Source organism: Sarcophilus harrisii, chromosome 3 (genome assembly GCF_902635505.1).
Source record: "Sarcophilus harrisii chromosome 3, mSarHar1.11, whole genome shotgun sequence".
In the NCBI taxonomy this organism is placed as follows: Eukaryota; Metazoa; Chordata; class Mammalia; order Dasyuromorphia; family Dasyuridae; genus Sarcophilus; species Sarcophilus harrisii.
The window spans coordinates 609628295-609649656 of NC_045428.1; the positions used below are offsets into that span (position 1 = coordinate 609628295).

The 21362-nt window shown below is 39.8% G+C and overlaps 1 pseudogene; it reads left to right on the plus strand.

The window, feature by feature from the left end:
- Positions 1 to 4001: 4001 nt before the first annotated feature.
- The window catches only part of LOC100928552, a 103671-nt pseudogene continuing 86310 nt past the window's right edge, over positions 4002 to 21362 (plus strand).

A 21362-nucleotide genomic window follows, 5' to 3' on the forward strand; every position in this document is an offset into this window, starting at 1 on the left:
CTCACCTCTATATATAGTCAAAAGGCTTCTACATCCTTCCATGTATATTTTGGTTTTTTTGGAAATTCAGAGTAAAGCTTTCTTTCTTCCCTCCCCCCCACCATCTTCTTTCTCAGTATTACTTGTTCCTCTTACCCAGTTTTTATAATTGTTTCCTTTTATCTTTTCCTACCCCATCATACAGTGATCTGGCTGGAAACTAGAACTATTGGAAATGAGATCTCTCTCTGCTTTCTGCAAGTCAGCTCTATAGCTTCAGGTCCCAGGCGAGTCTTGCCACCTCCAAGCATATCTACTCTCACACTTCTGAGCTTTTGCTAGTTGCCTTTCTCTTTGCCAATGAGGGGGCATCATCTGACCTTCACCTCCACAAGGAACATGCTGCTCTACCAGACTCAGCTATTGAATATTCCCCCACACCTCACCTCATCCCTGTTATTCACACCCCAAAACGCTTACCTCAGTTCCTCCTTACTGTTATGTTCTGAATTCTATCCAAGGACTTAAGCTCAGCAACACCTAAGGCACATGGTGGGTTCCTCAACTGCTGTCCCAGAAATGTTTTTGCTCCCCAAAATACAGCACTTTCCTAGCAAGTGCTCATTCCTCGAAATTGTTGTCCATAGCCTCAGACCAGCATAATAGAGGACCAAGGCCTGGCCCAAGCAGGAAACCTGGGGCCAGAAGGAATGGCCCCTGAGAACTGCAGAGCCTCACCGCAGGTGAGTTTATTCTGCCCACAGATGTGGCAACATCAGCCAAGACGCCATTTCCACAGATCTGGAGGATGGTCTGTAGGCTGGTCATCATTCTTATTTGTGGATTCTTTTTTTTTTTTTTTTTAATTTTTTATTTAATAGCCTTTTATTTACAGGATATATACATGGGTAACTTTACAGGATTAACAATTGCCAAACCTCTTGTTCCAATTTTTCACCTCTTACCCCCCCCCCCCCCCCCCTCCCCTAGATGGCAGGATGACCAGTAGATGTTAAATATATTAAAATATAACTTAGATACACAATAAGTATACATGACCAAAACATTATTTTGCTGTACAAAAAGAATCAGACTCTGAATTATTGTACAATTAGCTTGTGAAGGAAATCAAAAATGCAGGTGTGCATAAATATAGGGATTGGGAATTCAATGTAATGGTTTTTAGTCATCTCCCAGAGTTCTTTTTCTGGGCATAGCTAGTTCAGTTCATTACTGCTCCATTAGAAATGATTTGGTTGATCTCGTTGCTGAGGATGGCCTGATCCATCAGAACTGGTCATCATCTAGTATTGTTGTTGAAGTATATAATGATCTCCTGGTCCTGCTCATTTCACTCAGCATCAGTTCGTGTAAGTCTCTCCAGGCCTTTCTGAAATCATCCTGTTGGTCATTTCTTACAGAACAGTAATATTCCATAATATTCATATACCACAATTTATTCAGCCATTCTCCAACTGATGGACATCCATTCAGTTTCCAGTTTCTAGCCACTACAAAAGGGCTGCCACAAACATTCGTGCACATACAGGTCCCTTTCCCTTCTTTATAATCTCTTTGGGATATAATCCCAGTAGTAACACTGCTGGATCAAAGGGTATGCACAGTTTGATAACTTTTTGAGCATAGTTCCAAACTACTCTCCAAAATGGTTGGATTCGTTCACAACTCCACCAACAATGCATCAATGTCCCAGTTTTCCCGCATCCCCTCCAACAATCATCATTATTTTTTCCTGTCATCTTAGCCAATCTGACAGGTGTGTAGTGGTATCTTAGAGTTGTCTTAATTTGCATTTCTCTGATTAATAATGACTTGGAGCATCTTTTCATATGACTAGAAATAGTTTCAATTTCTTCATCTGAGAATTGTCTGTTCATATCCTTTGACCATTTTTCAATTGGAGAATGGCTTGATTTTTTATAAATTAGAGTTAATTCTCTATATATTTTGGAAATGAGGCCTTTATCAGAACCTTTGACTGTAAAAATATTTTCCCAGTTTATTGCTTCCCTTCTAATCTTGTCTGCATTAGTTTTGTTTGTACAAAAACTTTTCAGTTTGGTATAATCGAAATTTTCTATTTTGTGATCAGTAATGATCTCTAGTTCTGCTTTGGTCATAAAGACCTTCCCCTTCCACAGGTCTGAGAGGTAAACTATCCTATGTTCCTCTAATTTATTAATAATTTCATTCTTTATGCCTAGGTCATGAACCCATTTTGACCTTATCTTGGTGTACGGCGTTAAGTATGGATCAATGCCTAGTTTCTGCCATATTAGTTTCCAATTTTCCCAGCAATTTTTATCAAACAGTAAGTTCTTATCCCAAAAGCTGGGATCTTTGGGTTTGTCAAAGACTAGGTTGCTATATTTGTTGACTGTTTTATCCCTTGAACCTAATCTATTCCACTGATCAACTAATCTATTCCTTAGCCAATACCAAATAGTTTTGGTAACTGCTGCTCTATAATATAATTTTAGATCTGGTACAGCTAAGCCACCTTCATTTGATTTTTTTTTCATTAATTCCCTTGAAATTCTTGACCTTTTGTTTTTCCATATGAACTTTGTTGTTATTTTTTCTAGGTCATTAAAATAGTTTTTTGGGAGTCTGATTGGTATAGCGCTAAATAAATAGATTAGTTTAGGTAATATTGTCATCTTTATTATATTTGCTCGCCCTATCCAAGAGCATTTAATATTTTTCCAATTGGTTAGATCAGACTTAATTTGTGTGAAAAGTGGTCTGTAATTTTGCTCATAAAGTTTCTGAATTTCCCTTGGCAGATAGATTCCTAAATATTTTATATTATCAGTAGTTACTTTAAATGGAATTTCTCTTTGTAACTCTGACTGTTGGATTTTGTTAGTGATATATAAGAATGCTGATGACTTATGTGGGTTTATTTTATAACCAGCAACTTTGCTAAAGTTGTGGATTATTTCTAATAACTTTTTAGCAGAATCTCTGGGGTTCTCTAAGTATACCATCATGTCATATTTGTGGATTCTTTGCAAAAACAGGCAGGAAAGTGAATGCAGTATTAACAATACTGCCCTCCTCTCTTCTATGTTTTGGACTGATTCACTGTCCCTTTGGCATCTTGAGCACTAACTCCCTTCCCCCAGTTGCTGCCCCCACGTTTGTTTAAAAATTTCCCTCAGGGTAGGTCCCTGACTAGGATTTCCACATCATTCATTAGTGTCTGTTCTGTGGGTATCATGCCTTTGAGCAGAGCAGATATTGTCGTCTTGCTGTTGCTCAGCTCCTGCTGCCTCGGGCCAGAGAGAGCTTCTCAAATCTCTCTGAATTCCTTCTCTTTGCCATTTTGGCCGTTATTATTGTAATTTTATTTTATTTTTTTCCCTGAGACAATTGGGGTTAAGTGACTTTGCCCAGGATCACACACCTAGGAAGTATTGAGTGTCTGAGGAAAGATTTGAACTCGGGTTCTGCTGACTTCAGCATCAGTGCTCTATCCACTGCTCCATCTAGCATCTCTATTATAATTTATATATATAAATTGTGCAATTTATATATATATATATACATAAATATATAATTTATAATTATATAAATAATAATTTCTTTATAAAGAAATTATAAATTTCTTTCTCTTATGAGAAGAAAAAAAAATTCATGTAACTAGCAGAATATAACAGCAGATTCAATATAAAACAAACATATATAATAAATGCTACATATGGTTCAGGAACTTTCCTGAAGGGGTTCTATGCTTCCTGACATGTTTTCTTCTATTCCATTTTATTTTCTTTTTCTCTTGAGGCCCCTCCATGCCCCAAAGCTACAATTAGGTACATCTAGAATAATACTGAGCATGTTCAGCTCAGCCCACGCCTTTCTCTCCCTTTATCATTGCTTGGGTCAAAGCAATAGGCATTTAGAAAGGGAAGAGTCTCTGTGCAAATATCCAGGAGATGCAAAGGAGGAAAAACCAGTCCCTGCCCTCAAGAAGCTTCCATTCTCACATGGAAGACAACATGTCAGCAGCTGTGGCCACACCAACTGTGTACAGTGTAGGTGAGAGGCCTTTGCATGAGTGCTTCTAAATGTTCTCATAAAGGATGTGATTTTTTAAAATCCCTTCTCTCGCTTTAATTTCCTTTTGTAAATTGGTGACCATTGGGCCAGATCCATTAAGAAGTGTGTGATTCTCCGATCTTTCCTGTGTAACTAAATAATTGTATAAATATGTATACGTATATTGAATTTAATATATACTTTAACATATTTAACATGTATTGGCCTACCTGCCATCTAGGGGACGGAGTGGGGGGAAAGAGGGGAAAAGTTGGAACAGAAGGCTTTGCTAAGTAAGGGTCAATGTTGAAAAATTACCCATGCATATGTTTTGGATATAAAAAGCTATAACAAAAAAGAAATAAAAAAGAAGTGTGTGATTCTGAAATTTGGAACACAAAATCTTACAAAAATGAATGTCGAAAACTATTTGTACTTGCATTTGGAAAAATATTACTCTTGGTAGGGGAAGACTGGATCTGGATTGTACTGGGCCAGAACTTGAAACAAGGTGCTAAGTCAGTGGAATTGATAGAGATAATGGTTATCTAATTTAGTGTGGTGCTTACCAGTTCTCTAGTTCAGTACATGTACTTAGTACTTACTATAGTTCCACAAGATTCACAGCTTTGATAAGAAACATATAAGCTGGGACAAGCTCAGCCAGAATCAGAACTAGGGTAAATAGAGACCATGGTGGTGGTCCTCCTGCCTGCCCCACACAAACCAAGATACATTCAGGAGGACCTCAAGAAGCTGGCAGAAGCAGAGAAGAAAAAGGACAAGCGCACTAGAAGCTCTCAGAGGCTGAGATAGATTCATTCCATCTTCCACTTTTGTTGTGGCTGGAGGCTGAAGCACAAACCCTTAGAAGTGGGGAGATTCAGAAGCCAGAGCTCAACCTCTCAGAAGCAAGACTACAGAAGACCTCTAAGAAGCTAACTGGGCTGCAGGAAAGGAGACAAGACTTGGAAAGAGACAATACAGGATTTGGACTTTAATACCTGGCTGCATTTGGGGTGATTACTGAACTGAAACTAAGGCTGCCCCCAGAGACCCCCAAGGAAACCACAACAAGAGATTACATTTTAGAGAAGATATTACACTGGATAAGACTTAATTTCTGGCCTTTGGAAAGTTCACAAGATCTTTTTTTCTCCTCAGTGATCATGGAAATGTTTTGGCTCTACTGCACATAATATTTGGTAGCTTCAACAAACTCTTTATGCCATTTTCTTAACATAGCACTGTCTGATTTCACCTCCAAACATCCTCATCTCTCTCTGATAGAACCCATAACTTTCCTGATTCCACAGGCAGTACCATTTCCTAGTAAGACATTTCTGAATTTTATTCCAACACAAAATATAAAATGTGTTTCTCTATATTCCACTGATTTGGGGGGGACTTTGGTTTCAGGGCCGGCTCTGAATCCTGTAAGGGCTGTCACTTTTCGGCAGATCCCTCCTCCATGCTTCAGGTCCCTTCTGTAAATTGAGGAGCATTGGATTAGGTCAGTTATGAAGCATGCTTCAACTCTTAAGTCCTCTGGGTGTTGGTGTTTTAGGAGCTGGTGACCTTCAAGGATGTGGCTGTGGACTTCAGCCCAGAGGAGTGGAGTCTGTTGGACCCGGATCAGAAGGAGCTGCACAAGGAGGTCATGCTGGAGAATGCCGAGAACTTGCTCTCCCTGGGTAAGGAGCGCTTCCCTTGGAACTCTCGAACTGCCATCAACAGGAGTGTCACCAGGGGGTGCAGAGTTTCAGACTTTTACCAGTTCTCAGAAAGGCCCAAGGGCTGCCTCTTGTCCTCAAGAGACAGGGTCCTCCTGCTGCCTGGTTCTTCCATGACTGGTCTTTGCATTGTAGGATGGGAACCTGGCAGTTTTTTCTGCAAACTTTCTGAAAACTGGTCCTGCCCATTTTCACTGAGCTTGGGATAGGAAAAGGAACTCCCTTCCTCTTGGGAGGAACCATTGTGTCTTCACAATGTTCTTTTGGGTGAAAAAAGTAAGTAAATTTTTATCTCACTACCACTGGGGGTAACTCATAAATTCCGAGCGCAGCAAGTGGGCCCTTGTTCTTCCTTCCTACATCCTTCAAAGGCCTGTACAGATGCAGGGAGAGAAAGGGAAGGGAGAAGGTCTTTTTATACATTTGCTGGGATCCAGGCCTTGTGCCCAGAGGTTACTTCATGCACATTATCACCCTTGATCCCCACCTCAACCCTTTGTTTTGGGTGCCAGCTTTATCCCCAATTTCAGGTCTGGAGGCTGAAGCAAAAAGATGAAATTACTTGCCCAGAGTCACACAACCAGGATGTGTGTAAATCCAAATTTGAAGTTGGGGCTTCCTGACTGCAGGCCTGGTGCTCCCTTCTCTGTGCTCCCAGCTGCCTCTAATGTCCAGAAAATGGAAGCTATGGGATGTGGCCATCCTGCTGTGAAGGAGGCAACAAAATCAGGATCTTCTGATTCCAGATTGCTTGCATGGCCTCCTTTCCCCTCTACTGTCTTCCCCTGGCAATAAGCACCCTGAAAACCATCTTTCAGTTCTCCTTTGAACCCCCAGTGGGCCTCACACACCAGCCCTATTGCAGTGGGGAATAATGACAAGTTTCAAGGCTCACACACTATCTTCCCCCTCCCAGGACTTCCAGTTCCCAGAGAAGATTTCATCTCCCATGTGGAGAGAGGAGGCCTGAGGAACTCCTGTCCTGGTAAGTTAGTTGCCAGTTGGTGTGCTGGCTGCTATTCCAGAGGCTTCTTCATGTGATGGGCTTGGGGGCGGGAAAAGTGGCTTGGAATCCCTTTTTGAGACTCTTGTGGTAGTGAGATCCTGAGTGCCTCAGTGCACTTCTGAACCTCAGTCTCTTCATCTATAAATTGAGGGTCTTAGACTCCATGGCCTTTCAGTTTCCTTCTAATGAAGAATCAATGATCCTAGTGAAAGTGTTTTTTGTGATGACCAACTATCTACAACCAAAGAAGGAGGGCTCAGACTAATAGGACTTTTCTTAGGCCTTCCTTAAGCCAAAAAACATTTATTTTTACTTTTTTGATATTTATTTATAACTAAAAACAAAATGGAAAAAGACAGAAAAGAACAACTTTTAATGTTTTATGTTCAGCAGAACATAAGGGAGGATTGAAAATCTAATAATAAATTTCCATAAACCATAAATGAAAGATATTGTATTCACAACCTTCCATGCCTTTTTCCTTTCTTGGAGTTTATCTTTTGTTCTCTGCTCTCCAGTTTCATCCTCTGCCAACTCTCCACACAGGCTACAGTTAAGCACAGATATATATAAGAAAAATAACATTCTCTGAGGAAAGCTGACCCCAAGCTGGAATCCATCAGTTGGAAGATTCCCTTCCTGCCTTCTCCCCTCTCTTCCTCCCTTCTCTCTCTCTCCTCTCTCTTCTTCCTTGCTTCCCTCTGTTTACCTAGGATATCTTATACCCTTACCTACAGATACTCTTAAAAGCATTTCCCCCCCTCTTTCTTCATCACTGAACCATGCCTGGATAGATTTCTTTCTTTCTTTTCTTTTCAGTTCTTTTTATTTGTTTATTTATTTATTTTTTTTGCTGAGCCACTTGGAGTTAAATGACTTGCCCAGGGATACAACATCCAGGAACTATTAAGTGTCTGAGGTGAGATTTGTACTTTTCTCCTTTTGACTTCATGGCTGGTGCTCTATCCACTGCTCCAGCTACCTTCCCCGGTTCCTCTTTTTTTTTTTTTTTTTAAATTATTATTATAATAACTTTTTATTGACAGAACCCATGCCAGGGTAGTTTTTTTGTTTTTTTGTTTTTTTACATTATCCCTTGCACTCATTTCTGTTCCAATTTTTTCCCCTCTCTCCCTCCACCCCCTCCCTCAGATGGCAAGCAGTCCTATATATGTTAAATATGTCACATTATATCCTAGATACAATATATGTGTGCAGAACTGCCCAGTTCCTTTTTTAAGGAAGAAACCTTAAACCAAAACCTGTCTGATTCTCATTGGCCACCCATAGGTCCCTTGCTAAACCCCATTTGGTCTTTGTTGTGTCCTCATTGACTTAGACTGAGTGTAAATCACAGTCATTTCTGCTTTGGCCAGAAATCCTGAGTTTCTTCCAAGAGACTTCATTGATTACTTTTTATTTATTGAGATTTTCACAGCATTCACCTCTGTCCTAGGTGAGAGAGGAGATTCTTTGCCTCCATTGCTCCCTAATGTTAATCATTGGATGGGGGTAGCCTCGGTCACAGGAGACCTGTTGGAGACCTCACCTGAAGAAGGGCCAGGTCTCTCCCTGTATCGAGAGCCATCTCCAGTAATCCTGATCTATAACTGGACACTAGAAGCAGATGGTTCTGTGGGGAAAAGTGAGGCTGGTGACCTTGGGCAGTCCTTGCTCACTTAAATCCAAGTCCCTCACATGTCTTGGCATGACTTCTCTCATGTCATTGTCCTCTCTTAGAGGGAAGGACTGACTAGAGCAGACCTGACTCTGCCTTTGTGATTTTCTCTTGTCTTCATTCATCAGTTGGTGAATGGGAGTGGAGACCACTGCCTTACTCAGAAAGAATTGAGACCTAATTCATCCACTTTCTGCCTTTTCCTGGTTCCTCTTGAGCAACCTTTGGCCTATTCTTGGAGCATCATTGGTCTAATTTACATAACTGACAGCTTCCCTTAGGTTAGGGATATAGGAGGGAAAGACTCCTGGTTATTCCATAACAGGACCAGGAGCCCTAGGCCCTTGTCATCTTCACTATGGGATTTGTTCATAGGTGAGAGAGAGCAGGAAAGAGACAGAAATATAAACATAGATTTGGCCTCTCAAAGGGACTAGCATGCAAGCACTGAATTGGGGTTAGGCCATGTGATCAGCCTTGAGTAATGTCAACCAATCAATAAGCATTAGTTAAGTGCCTGTTCTATTCAATATACTCCATTGATCCTTCGGGATTTAATGAGAAGTTGTTGAGAAGTTTTAAATCCTGCATATAAACTTGGAGATGATTTGAGAATAAGCAACAGTTTATGAAACTTATTCTTAGCTAATCTAGGCAAAGGAAAGTGTTTTTTTATGAAGGGCATCATATTCAACAGACATATGTATATAAAGAGAGAGGGGAAGGGAATTTTATGAAGAAAGAAAGAGTTGAGGTGGAGAGAATGAAAATCATTAACAAGGATAGCAATTAACAAGAATATGGTGCCTACTGTGTGCCAAGAGTTTTATAGGCATTATCTCTTTTGATGCTTACAACATCCTGGGAAGTGGGTACAATTATTACCTTCACTCTACAGGAAAACTGACCCAAGAAAGCACATTCCCAAGAGTGAAGAGCTAGGAGGTGCTTGAGAATAAATTTGAAAGAAAGGATTCAAAGTACTATACAGCACTAGACATCTGTCTAGTGCAATGGATTGAGAAGCTTCAGTTTCCAGGTTTGAGTTCTAATCACTGCTGCAGGGATTTGGATCAGTTTAATCAGCCATTGTGAGCTCATATCCTGGTTTCTAAATTATGAGAACCTTCACCTGTCTTTTGATTCAAATTTGTTGTGGGGGTCCAAAGTCATTGCATTGTGTGTGAAACTCTGTTAATTGATACAATATGACTGAATCTGTCCATTTCAATTTGAAAACTCTTTACTTGGAGAAATTAAAAGTCAACGATTGTATTAGATATTATATTAATATTATTAATAATATTATTAATTATATTAATATTATTATTGTATTAGCTAGCATTAGAGGATAAATATATCCTTGTGTTTGTTTGTTTCTGTCAGGTGCAGAGACATGGTTTGATATGAAGGAGATGAGTGCAAATCTGCAAATGATCTCCTGGAAAGACCTTTTTCAATATTGTGAATACAGGGCTGTTCTTGCTAAAGACAAAAGAAAACATAGTAGAGAAGAACACTGTGAATGGAATACACACAAAACACTTTTTCTTAAGAGTTCCAGTGCTGCTAAAGATAAAAACATAAATCCTGAAGAGAAAACACATGAGTGTCCTGAATGTGATAAATCTTTTATTACACTCTCTTCTCTTGCCAAGCATCAGAGAATCCATGCTGGAAAGAAACCTCATGAATGTAAGGAAGTTGTAAAGACTTTGACAGAGCGATCTACTCCTGCTAAACATGAGAGAATTCACCCAGAAAAACAATCTTACATATGTAATAAGTGTGGAAAGGATTTACAATATTATTCCAAATTCACTCAACATCAGAGAATCCACACTGGAGAGAAGCTTTATCAATGTAATGAATGCGGAAAGGCTTTCACTACACGCCCTTATCTTGCTGTCCATCAGAGAATCCACACTGGAGAAAAGCCTTATGAATGTAATGAATGTGGAAAGGCTTTCATAAGGAAGAGCTATCTTGTTGAACATCAGACAATCCACACTGGAGAAAAGCCTCATGAATGTAATGAATGTGGAAAAGTTTTCACAAAGCGCTCCTATCTTTCTAAACATCAGAGAATTCACACTGGAGAGAAGCCTTATGAATGTAATAAATGTGGAAAAGCTTTCATAAAGCCCTCCTATCTTGCTAAACATCAGAGAATCCACACTGGAGAGAGGCCTTATGAATGTAATGAATGTGGAAAGGTATTTATCCAGCAAAGCAGTCTTACTTACCATCAGAGAATCCACACTGGAGAGAAGCCTTATGAATGTGATGAATGTGGAAAAGCTTTCATAAATCCCTCCTATCTTGCTAAACATCAGAGAATCCACACTGGAGAGAAGCCTTATGAATGTAATGAATGTGGAAAGGTTTTCACCCAGCAGAGCAGTCTTACTTACCATCAGAGAATCCACACCGGGGAGAAGCCTTATGAATGTAATCAATGTAGAAAGGCCTTCACAAAGCGCTCCTATCTTTATATCCATCAGAGAATCCACACTGGAGAGAAGCCTTATGAATGTAATCAATGTGGAAAGGCTTTCACCCAGCAGAGCAGTCTTACTTACCATCAGACAATCCACACCGGGGAGAAGACTTATGAATGTAAGGAATGTGGAAAAGCTTTCGCCCAGCGCAGCAATCTTTATTCCCATCAGAGAACCCACACTGGAGAGAAGCCTTATGAATGTAATGAATGTGGAAAGGCTTTCACAAAGCGCTCTTATCTTGCTAGCCATCAGAGAATGCACACTGGAACGAAGCCTTAGGAACTTAATGGCCATTGAAAGGATTTTACATGGCACCACCGATTTGGTAAACATGAGAGTTTGGGGTCATTAGACAGAAACCTCATGAATATGGAAACCTTCAGGCAAAGCTCAAATATTGTCAGAGGACATTGAGGTTCTGCATACTCTCATCCCATCTGGGTCTCTGCACCCCTTCTACCTCTTGGATCTGTAGGAGGGAGAGGAAGGGAGTTAAAGGAATTGAAGTTAGAGAAAGTGAGCCCATCTTCAATTTTATACCATCCCATCAAAGTCATCTTATTCCTTGTCACTTCTATCTATGTAAACTCCCGACTGCCCCTATGACCAATAACCTTGGAGACATTTCCCTCCCAGACCTGTTTTTGAGTGGGTAAAAGAGGTCATTCTTGGATCCATTTCGTACCCTACTTTAATCCCTCTGTGGTTGTTTCCTCCTTCAGACTGAGGTCTTAGCTTAAGGTCAAGGTCATCCTTGCTTCCAGGGCTGACTCTAGTCAACCTGATATATATCTGGCCACTGGAGCCAGGTGGCTCTCGAAACTTTGCACCTCACCACCCTGTCTTTTCTTGATTCAATTCAATTAAGTAACTCCTAGTCTTGGCTTCCCCTTCCCAATGTCTGGGTCTTCTTAGAGAACAAAGGCCAAAGAACAAGCTCATAGAAATTCAGTTCTTAACTAGAGTTATAAGTATTATCTCACGTAGGGACATAAATAGTTTAGTCTTGTTAACTTAATTATTTCTTTTTTCGTGTCTTTTTACTTTTTTTATGCTACTCTTGAGACTTTTATTTAAAAATTGGAATTTTGTGTTCTGCTTGTGCCTTTTCATCAAGCATGTTTAAAAATTCCCCTTTTCATTGAATGTTTTCCTTGGTGAAAGATGTTTAGTTTTGTTGGGTAGTTTTTGTTATTTTTTGGTTATAATCCATGCATCTTTGCCTTCTGGAACATCATATTGCAATCCTGACTGTCCTTGAACAATATTTCAGTTGCTTCTGGCTGCTTCCAAATTGTTTCCTTGATCTGGGAGTTCTTCAGTTTGGCTATAATGTTTCTAGGAGTTTTCATTTTGGCATCTCTTTCAGAAGGTGATCAGTGTATTCTTTCCATGTTTATTTTATTTATATTAGCTTCCAAATCTTTAATGAATTATTTTCTTCATTATACCTTCTTTTTCATTTGGCCAATTCTTTTAAAGGAGTTGTTTACTTTAGTGGATTTTTGTGCTTTCCTTAAACCAAACTGGTGACTCTTCCCATTTGATGGGAGGGGCATCAAGAAGATGTTCATGAATGAGCTAATACCCAAACTGAATCTTGAAAGAAGATGGAGATTCTAAAGAGCAGGGTAAGAAAGGTTTCATTGCAGGTACAGGGAATATTGAGGTATGAAGTGATTCTGCTGGAAGTCCACTTTGTCTGGAACATTACTCAGGAAAGCCAATTGTTTGAAATAGGGAGGGAATAGTACATTAGAAACAAATGATGGAGGGCCTTGAATGTCATTCTGAAGTGTTTATATTTTATCCTAAAGGCAATAGGAAACCTCTAGGAAGGAGCCATGGTTGGAATTATTCCTTAGTAAGATTATTTTGGGAGCTATGTGAAGAGTGCATCTTCCCTTCCAATATATGGTCCTCCAAATGGTCCTCCAGCCTTTACTTGAAAGCTGTCAGAAAAGAGTGTAATATCACCAGAAGGAGCCCATTCCATTTTTTAGAAAGTTCTAAATTTTAGGAAATTTTTCTTAACATCAAACTAAAATTTACCTCTTTGCAATGTTTACCCATTACACCTACCTTTGCCTTTTGGAGTCAAATGGAAAAAGGCCAATCATTCTTCTATGAGGTACCCAGTTAGACTTGTAAAAACAGTTTTCCTATTTCCCTGAATCTTCTTTCTTCTCCAACTAAACATCCTGTTGTTTCAATTAACACATGACTCAAGGTTCTTCAGAATATTAACTTACCTTTTTAAACATTCTCCAGCTTTTCTATATCATTTCTAAAATAAGCTACTCAGAACTGAACTTTATATTCCAGGTACAGTTTGACGCAGAGAGTACAGTGGAATTATTGCCTCCTTGTTTGTGGAAGCTATCTTTTACTTAATGCAGGTCAAGATAACATTAAAGGGGTGAGTGTGTGGGTGGGTGGGTGGTTGCCACAGCATATTCTTCCCTTATGTTTAGTTTGCAATCTTCTGAAAAACAAAACCAAACCAAAAAAATCCTTCACATCTTTTCAAGACAAACTTTTAGTTAACTATTTCTCTTCTATTTTGATACTTAAGAAAATTTCTTGAAACTATATGACTCTTTGTCCTATTCAGTTTCATCTTATTTGTTCATTTAATTGACTGTGAAATGAACTATGTGGCTTGATGTTTTTTTTTTTTTTAAATTATAACTTTTTATTGACAGAACCAATGCCTGGGCAATTTTTTACATTTTCTCTTGCACTTAAATCTGTTCTGACTTTTCCCCTCCCTCTTTCCACCCCTCCCCCACATGGCAAGCAGTCCTATACATGTTAAATATGTCACAGTATATCCTAGATACAATCTATGTGTGCAGAACCGAACAGTTCTCTTGTTGCACAGGGAGAATTGGATTCAGAAGGTAAAAATAACCCGGGAAGAAAAACAAAAATGCAAACAGTTTACATTTATTTCCCAGTGTTCTTTCTTTGGGTGTAGCTGTTTCTGTCCATCATTGATCAATTGAAACTAAGTTAGATCTTCTCTTTGTTGATGAAATCCACTTCCATCAGAATACATCCTCATACAGAATCATTGTTGAAGTGTATAATGATCTCCTAGTTCTGCTCGTTTCACTCAGCATCAGTTTATGTAAGTCTCTCCAAGCCTCTCTGTATTCATTCTGCTGGTCATTTCTTACAAAACAATAATATTCCATAACATTCATATACCACAATTTACCCAACCATTCTCCAATTGATGGGCATCCATTCCTTTTTCCAGTTTCTAGCCACTACAAACAGGGCTGCCACACACATTTTGGCACATACAGGTCCCTTTCCCTACTTTAGTATCTCGGGGGTATAAGCCCAGTAGTAACACTGCTGGATCAAAGGGTATGCACAGTTTGGTAACTTTTTGAGCATAGTTCCAAATTGCTCTCCAGAATGGCTGCATGTATTCACAATTCCACCAGCAATGTATCAGTGTCTCTGTTTTCCCACATCCCCTCCAATGTTCCGTATTATCTTTCCCTGTCATTCTAGCCAATCTGACAGGTGTGTAGTGGCATCTCAGAGTTGTCTTAATTTGCATTTCTCTGATTAATAATGACTTGGAGCATATTTTCATATGGCTAGAAGTAGTTTCAATTTCTTCATCTGAGAATTGTCTGTTCATATCCTTTGACCATTTATCAATCAGAGAATGGCTTCATTTCTTATAAATTAGAGTCAATTCTCTATATATTTTGGAAGTGAGGCCTTTATCAGAGCCTTCAACTGTAAAAATGTTTTGGGACCACATCTTTGGACAGATCTCCAACTGAATGAGACCCCTTAACTGCCCTCAAGGGTGGGTCTCTGTCAGAAGAAAGTTTCAGAGTTCATCCCCATCATTTGGACAGTTCCAGGGTTCACCCCCATCACTTGTAGAGGCTCAAATATCCCTATTATTGGAATGGGAGAAAAAGTCTGACTTTAAGTGAGCCCTTATTCCAGTTTAGATTAGGAGAAAATCTAATCCAATCTGGATTCACAGTGGAAAGAATTCCCATTTTCCCAAAGTTGATTTGATTGTCAGCCACCTCAAGTATAGGACACACTACTTTCTGCTAGGCTGATGCCCAAGTTTTATCCACCACCACCCTTTCTGCTCTGGAGTGTTAAGAGTGAGCCTCAGAGCTGTGAAAGAGGGAGGGTGGTGGTGGAGGCTTGGGTGGCAAAGGAGATCTCAGAGATGAAGAGCCTGGTGGGTGGTGATCCAGGTGGAAAATGAGCACTTGGGGGTAGAGTTAGAAAGGGCAGAAGTTGGGCCATTCCAGTGGTCAAGACATTTGGATAAGATGCAGAGCTGGATTTAGGGAGGGGAAGCAGGCCAGGGTCTGAGATCCTGGTCCTGTGAGGGATTAAAGGAAGCAACCCTTTTTGGGAAGTCTCAGGGGCTGAGGAATGTGGGAAGTTTTTGGCCCAGGAGAAATTCCAAGACTGAACTGACTGGAAACTGGAACTTTTGGAGTTGAGACCTCTCTGCCTTCTGCAAGCCAGCTCTCTAGGTGCAGGTCCCAGGTAGGTCCACCAAGCTCCCACCATAGCTTCCCACCTCTGAGCTTTTGCTAGTTGTCTTTTCTCTTTGCCAGTTTTGGGGGTGGGTGGTCATCTGACCTCAACCATCTCAAGAAATATGCTGCTCTACCAGACTTAGCTATTGAACAATCCCTTCACACCCAAAACACTTTCTGACTTTTGGAGGTTACCATCTCGGGATTTATCATTGATTCATTTTTTCCCAATTCCAGACCTTGCCCACAAGGACCCAGGAGTCCCACCTTGTTCCTGGATCCTGATTAGAAACATGATGGTTCTGCCTTCCAACTTAGGCCCCTGATAGATTCAAAAGTTCTGCCTGCCCTGAGGACCCTCTCTGGATGTGGGCACTAAAAACTCCTAGCTGGCTCTCCCTCTCTCTCCTTATCCCCCAGGCTCTTGGGCTACTGCCCTATCAGATTCCAGGCTCCCTGTGTCCAGGTTGCTTTTAGGGTCACCAGGCCTAAGCTCTACCAGATGGTTCCAGGCAACCTCCCCAACTGCTAGGTAGACCTCAGGGCACAGTCATGCTGCTTTCCCAGGCTCTGTCCCCCAAGAGCCTTCTGTCATTGCAGTGTCCCTGATCTTCCTGTCAGGAGCTGTATCAGAACATCTTTCTCCCAAACCATATCTGGGCTCTCCTTTCCCAGGCCTCCAGCTTCCCTGCCCCCTCTTTATTTAGAGCTCTCAAGCTTTCACTCCCCACACTCTCCTTACACTAGACAGCTGGATCCCAGGCTTCCCCAGCTTACTCTGCTGCTTCCATCTAGAGCCATCCTTCCAATTTCAACATTTCTTAGCCTTCCTTCTTCCTGGTTCAAGCAGTCTGTGCTGAGTCAGGAAGATGGGAAGGCAGAGTGCCAATGGGAGGGAAAGCTCTGACACTCAAACCAGGGGGAATCCCAAAGGCTTCAGTGCCTCCTGGGTCTCTGTGACTAGATGAGAGAGGGGAGTAATTTTCCTGTTCAGATAACTTTTAATTCTAAGTATGCCACAGTTTCCTTTTATTGTCCTGCCTCGGTTTCCCTAAAGTATTCTGCCTGTTTCCCTGAATTGTTCTGCCTCAGTTTCACTGCTTGCTACCCTCCTTTTCTGCCCATCAGTACTGATGATTAGGGCAGTGGAGATCTGACATTCCAGAAGATAAGACTCCAGATGTCCTATCTCAGATACCTAATTGGCATTGTTTATACCTCTAAATCCAGACTTACTGGCTCTAAACTGGACACCTCTTCAACTCCCATTTTGTAAGAATTTATGGTCCTATCTCCCAACCTGTCAGAACTGTGTTGATGGTCCCTGCATGGAGATTCCCCCTCCTTTGGGACTCACCCCCTGCCTTTGTTTAGCTACCTGAGCTAGGAGCTATAAATAGGTCATTGAGAACTCACATTTGCTGCTGGCTGCTTTGGACATCAGCCCTGGGGGCATCATGCCCCCAGCACAGTCTCTCCCTCTCAGAAATCCAAATAAAATATTAAAAACTCTCTAATCTCTATCTTGCCTCCGTTTCTCTGGCATTACACCTGCTGCCTACAGTGTTCTTTTGATCCTGCTCATTTCACTCTTCATTTAAAGTCTTTTCTGTCTTTCTAACACCACTGAGCTCACTTCTCACAGACCAGAAACTCCATCACAACCAAACATCAGAAACTTGGTCAGAGATTTCCTGATTGATGGGGATCAGTGCAATTTCAATTTAAAAAAAAAATTTTTTTTAAACATTTTCTTTTTTAAAGTTCCCTTTTCCCCTATTCCTGTGACTTTATCTTCTCTCCCACTCTCCCGGTCCCAATCCTATCCAGCTAGAAGTCCTTGCTCCACCCCATCCCTGTTTTCTCACCTCTATATATTCAGAAGGCTCCTACATCCTTCCATGTATGCATTGTTTTTTCTACAATTCAGAGAGGAAGGTTACAGTGTTACCAGCTCTCCACCCCCCCAGCCCCCACCTGCTTTCTCAGTTCTAGTTCTTCCTCTTGCCCAATTTTTGTAACAGTTTCCTTTTGCCCTTCTCTATCCCATCATGCACAATTCAATCCCAACCTTTGAAACTACCTACAGTTATACTGAGAACATTTTCACATATATAAGTAAATAATTATCCTTAATGAGTGCCTAGGAATTAGTCCTTAAGGTTTTCTTTTTTTCTGGATCTTTTATATTAAATTTTCCATTGAGTTCTGGTCTTTTTATTACAAATACATGAAAGTTGCTCAGTTTGTCAAATGTGTATTTCCCCCCTAATTCCATATTCCAGATTTCTGGGTAAATTATTCAAGATGCCATTTCAATTCTTTTGTTCTTTGAAATTTAATGTAACCAAAAACCATGTTCTTTTAGAATAGAAACTGCTGGGTTTTATGAAATCCTGACTATTTCTGCAGTATTGAAGTCTGTCTTACTTTCTTTTTTTTTTTTTTATTTAATAGCCTTTTATTTACAGGATATATACATGGGTAACTTTACAGCATTAACAATTGCCAAACCTCTTGTTCCAATTTTTCACCTCTTACCCCCCACCCCTCCGCTAGATGGCAGGATGACCAGTAGATGTTAAATATATTAAAATATAAATTAGATACACAATAAGTATACCTGACCAAAACGTTATTTTGCTGTAGAAAAAGAATCAGACTTGAAATATTGTACAATTAGCTTGTGAAGGAAATCAAAAATGCAGGTGTCAAATATAGGGATTGGGAATTCAATGTAATGGTTTTAGTCATCTCCCAGACTTTTTTTCTGGATAGCTTTCAGTTCATTACTGCTCCACTGGAAATTATTTAGTTGATCTCGTTGCGAGGATGGCCTGGTCCATCAGAACTGGTCATCATATAGTATTGTTGTTGAATATAATGATCTCCTGGTCCTGCTCATTTCACTCAGCATCAGTTCATGTAAGCCTCTCCAGGCCTTTCTGAAATTATCCTGTTGGTCATTTCTTACAGAACAGTAATATTCCATATCAATTCTATTTTTCAAGGATTTTTTTTTTACCTCTTTAAAATTGATTAACTTTCTTTTCATAATTTCTTGGATTGCTTTCATTCCCTCCCCCCATATTTCCTTGATCTCTTATTTGATTTTGGAATTCCTTTTTATGTTCTTGCAGGGACTCCTTTTGAGCTTGTTTACCTCTAATGTTATTCTTTAAGACAGCAATGGCTTGTTTTATTTATTTTTTTTTTTTTTTTATTTAATAGCCTTTAATTTACAGGATATATACATGGGTAACTTTACAGCATTAACAATTGCCAAACCTCTTGTTCCAATTTTTCACCTCTTACCCCCCACACCCCCTCCCCTAAATGGCAGGATGACCAGTAGATGTTAAATATATTAAAATATAACTTAGATACACAATAAGTATACATGACCAAAACATTATTTTGCTGTACAAAAAGAATCAGACTCTGAATTATTGTACAATTAGCTTGTGAAGGAAATCAAAAATGCAGGTGTGCATAAATATAGGGATTGGGAATTCAATGTAATGGTTTTTAGTCATCTCCCAGAGTTCTTTTTGGGTATAGCTAGTTCAGTTCATTACTGCTCCATTAGAAATGATTTGGTTGATCTCGTTGCTGAGGATGGCCTGATCCATCAGGACTGGTCATCATCTAGTATTGTTGTTGAAGTATATAATGATCTCCTGGTCCTGCTCATTTCACTTAGCATCAGTTCGTGTAAGTCTCTCCAGGCCTTTCTGAAATCATCCTGTTGGTCATTTCTTACAGAACAGTAATATTCCATAATTTTCATATACCACAATTTATTCAGCCATTCTCCAACTGATGGACATCCCTTCAGTTTCCAGTTTCTAGCCACTACAAAAAGGGCTGCCACAAACATTCGTGCACATACAGGTCCCTTTCCCTTCTTTATAATCTCTTTGGGATATAATCCCAGTAGTAACACTGCTGGATCAAAGGGTATAATGGCTTGTTTTAAACCTAACTATTTGAATATTAATCCAGATCTTGTATAGCAAAGTAGCTATTGTCAGGTTCTTTGTTTGTTTCCTTTCTTCGCTCATCCTGAATTTTAATTTGATTTGATTTGATTTATTTTTATATACATGTTTATAAAAATAAATTTGCATTTATTTTTAGTCATTTGATTTCTGAGTTTTGAGTAATGCTGCATTTACCCTCAGCTCCTCCTTACTGTTATGTTCTTAATTCTGTCCAGGGGCTCAATCTCAGCAACAGTTCTCACCTAAGTCAATATCTAGGGTCCTTCAACTGTTGCCCTGGAAATGTTTTTCCTCTCTAAAATGCTGCATTTTCCTAGGAAGTGCTCATTTGTCCTTTTCCACAGCCCAGCAGAATGTCTGGCCAGCATTAGTAACCTGCACCAGGATCCTTCAATCTTGCCCTACTCAGTTTTTATGAGGTGAAAATTCTTGAGGAAATGTGCTTTGCATTATTGCACTTATATAACTATTGTAAATGGCTTATCATCTTCATATACCACATTGTACCCAACCATTCATATACCACATTTTGCTTATCATCTTAAGGTGAGAGAAGTTAAAAGGGGAGGGAGAGAATTTGGAATTGGAAAAAAACAATTTAAAGTGTTAAAAATTGTCTTTACTTGTAATTGGGAGATAAAATACTCTTCAATATAAAATATTGAGGTCAATCAATCTCAACCCTCTCTGTTTCAAAATGTCATTTAGACATATAGAACTAGTTCTTTAATTTGAAATATCTTACAATTACCATGTAAGACCGAACTCATTTTATTTTCCTTCTCTTTTCCCTCTTCCTGTTAAGGGTCACACTACTTTCTCAGTCCCTCAGGCTCCCAAACAAGATGTCCTCCATGTCCTGTTTCAGGTGATTTTTCCTAAAGATCCAATTTTCCCGGACTCAGTAAACACCAGGGATTTTCTACCAACCTGCAAATGTGAACTCTTTATATTCCTCACTAATTATGTGAGGGTTCTTACATCTTAGTTCTTTGGGATCTCATGACAATGGCTTCCTTGCTATTCCAGGAAGATGATACCCTATCTCATGCCTTCAAGACATTTCTCTGGCTATTCTCTGGCAATGTGCTCTCCCTCATTTGTGCCTCCTAGTTACCTTCATTTTCCAACTGAAAGCTTTCTTCCTATAGGAAACCTTTAACTGTGGGGCAGAAGACCATCAACTTCAATAAATCGAAGGCATCTCAAGGTAGAAAAGAAAAGAGTTTTAATTTGCCAGACCTTGGGAGATTTGAGCATCTCCTCAACCACCTAGGGTGGTGTGGCACTAAAGAGAGGTAAGAGACAGTCAGCAGCAAAGATTACATAAGAATCGGGGCTAACATTCCCTATAAGTTGGACCTTTGCCCTGATTAGTCAGCAGAAATGACCTCACATTCGAAGTCCTAAATGAGGAAAAGCTTCTAACCCAATCTCATCTTTAGGATTATTAAATTACCGTATATGGCAGTTTTAATGCCAATTTAGCCCTAACTTAGTCCCACAAGAAAAGGGTTATATCATCCCATTCTTTGCAAAACTGTGATTTCTGGAGAAACAAACTTGGGCCTGGGGGGTAGCCAATCTTCATTCAATTTTTAGAACAGTGTTTCCATCTTGTGAGACAGCTTTCACAATTCACTTCATCCATAAGTACTTGCTTTCAGTGTTTCCTTTTCAATGATATCCTATTTATCTTACCGGTAGCTTGTTGTTTCTCCCATTATTTTGTGAGCTTGTTGGAGGCAGAGATTGTTATTTATCTTTTTTGAAAATCCCTGTCATTCAGGATCTGACATGGAGGAGGCATTTAATTGTTTATTGTTGGACTGATTGATTTAGCCTTACACTTTAG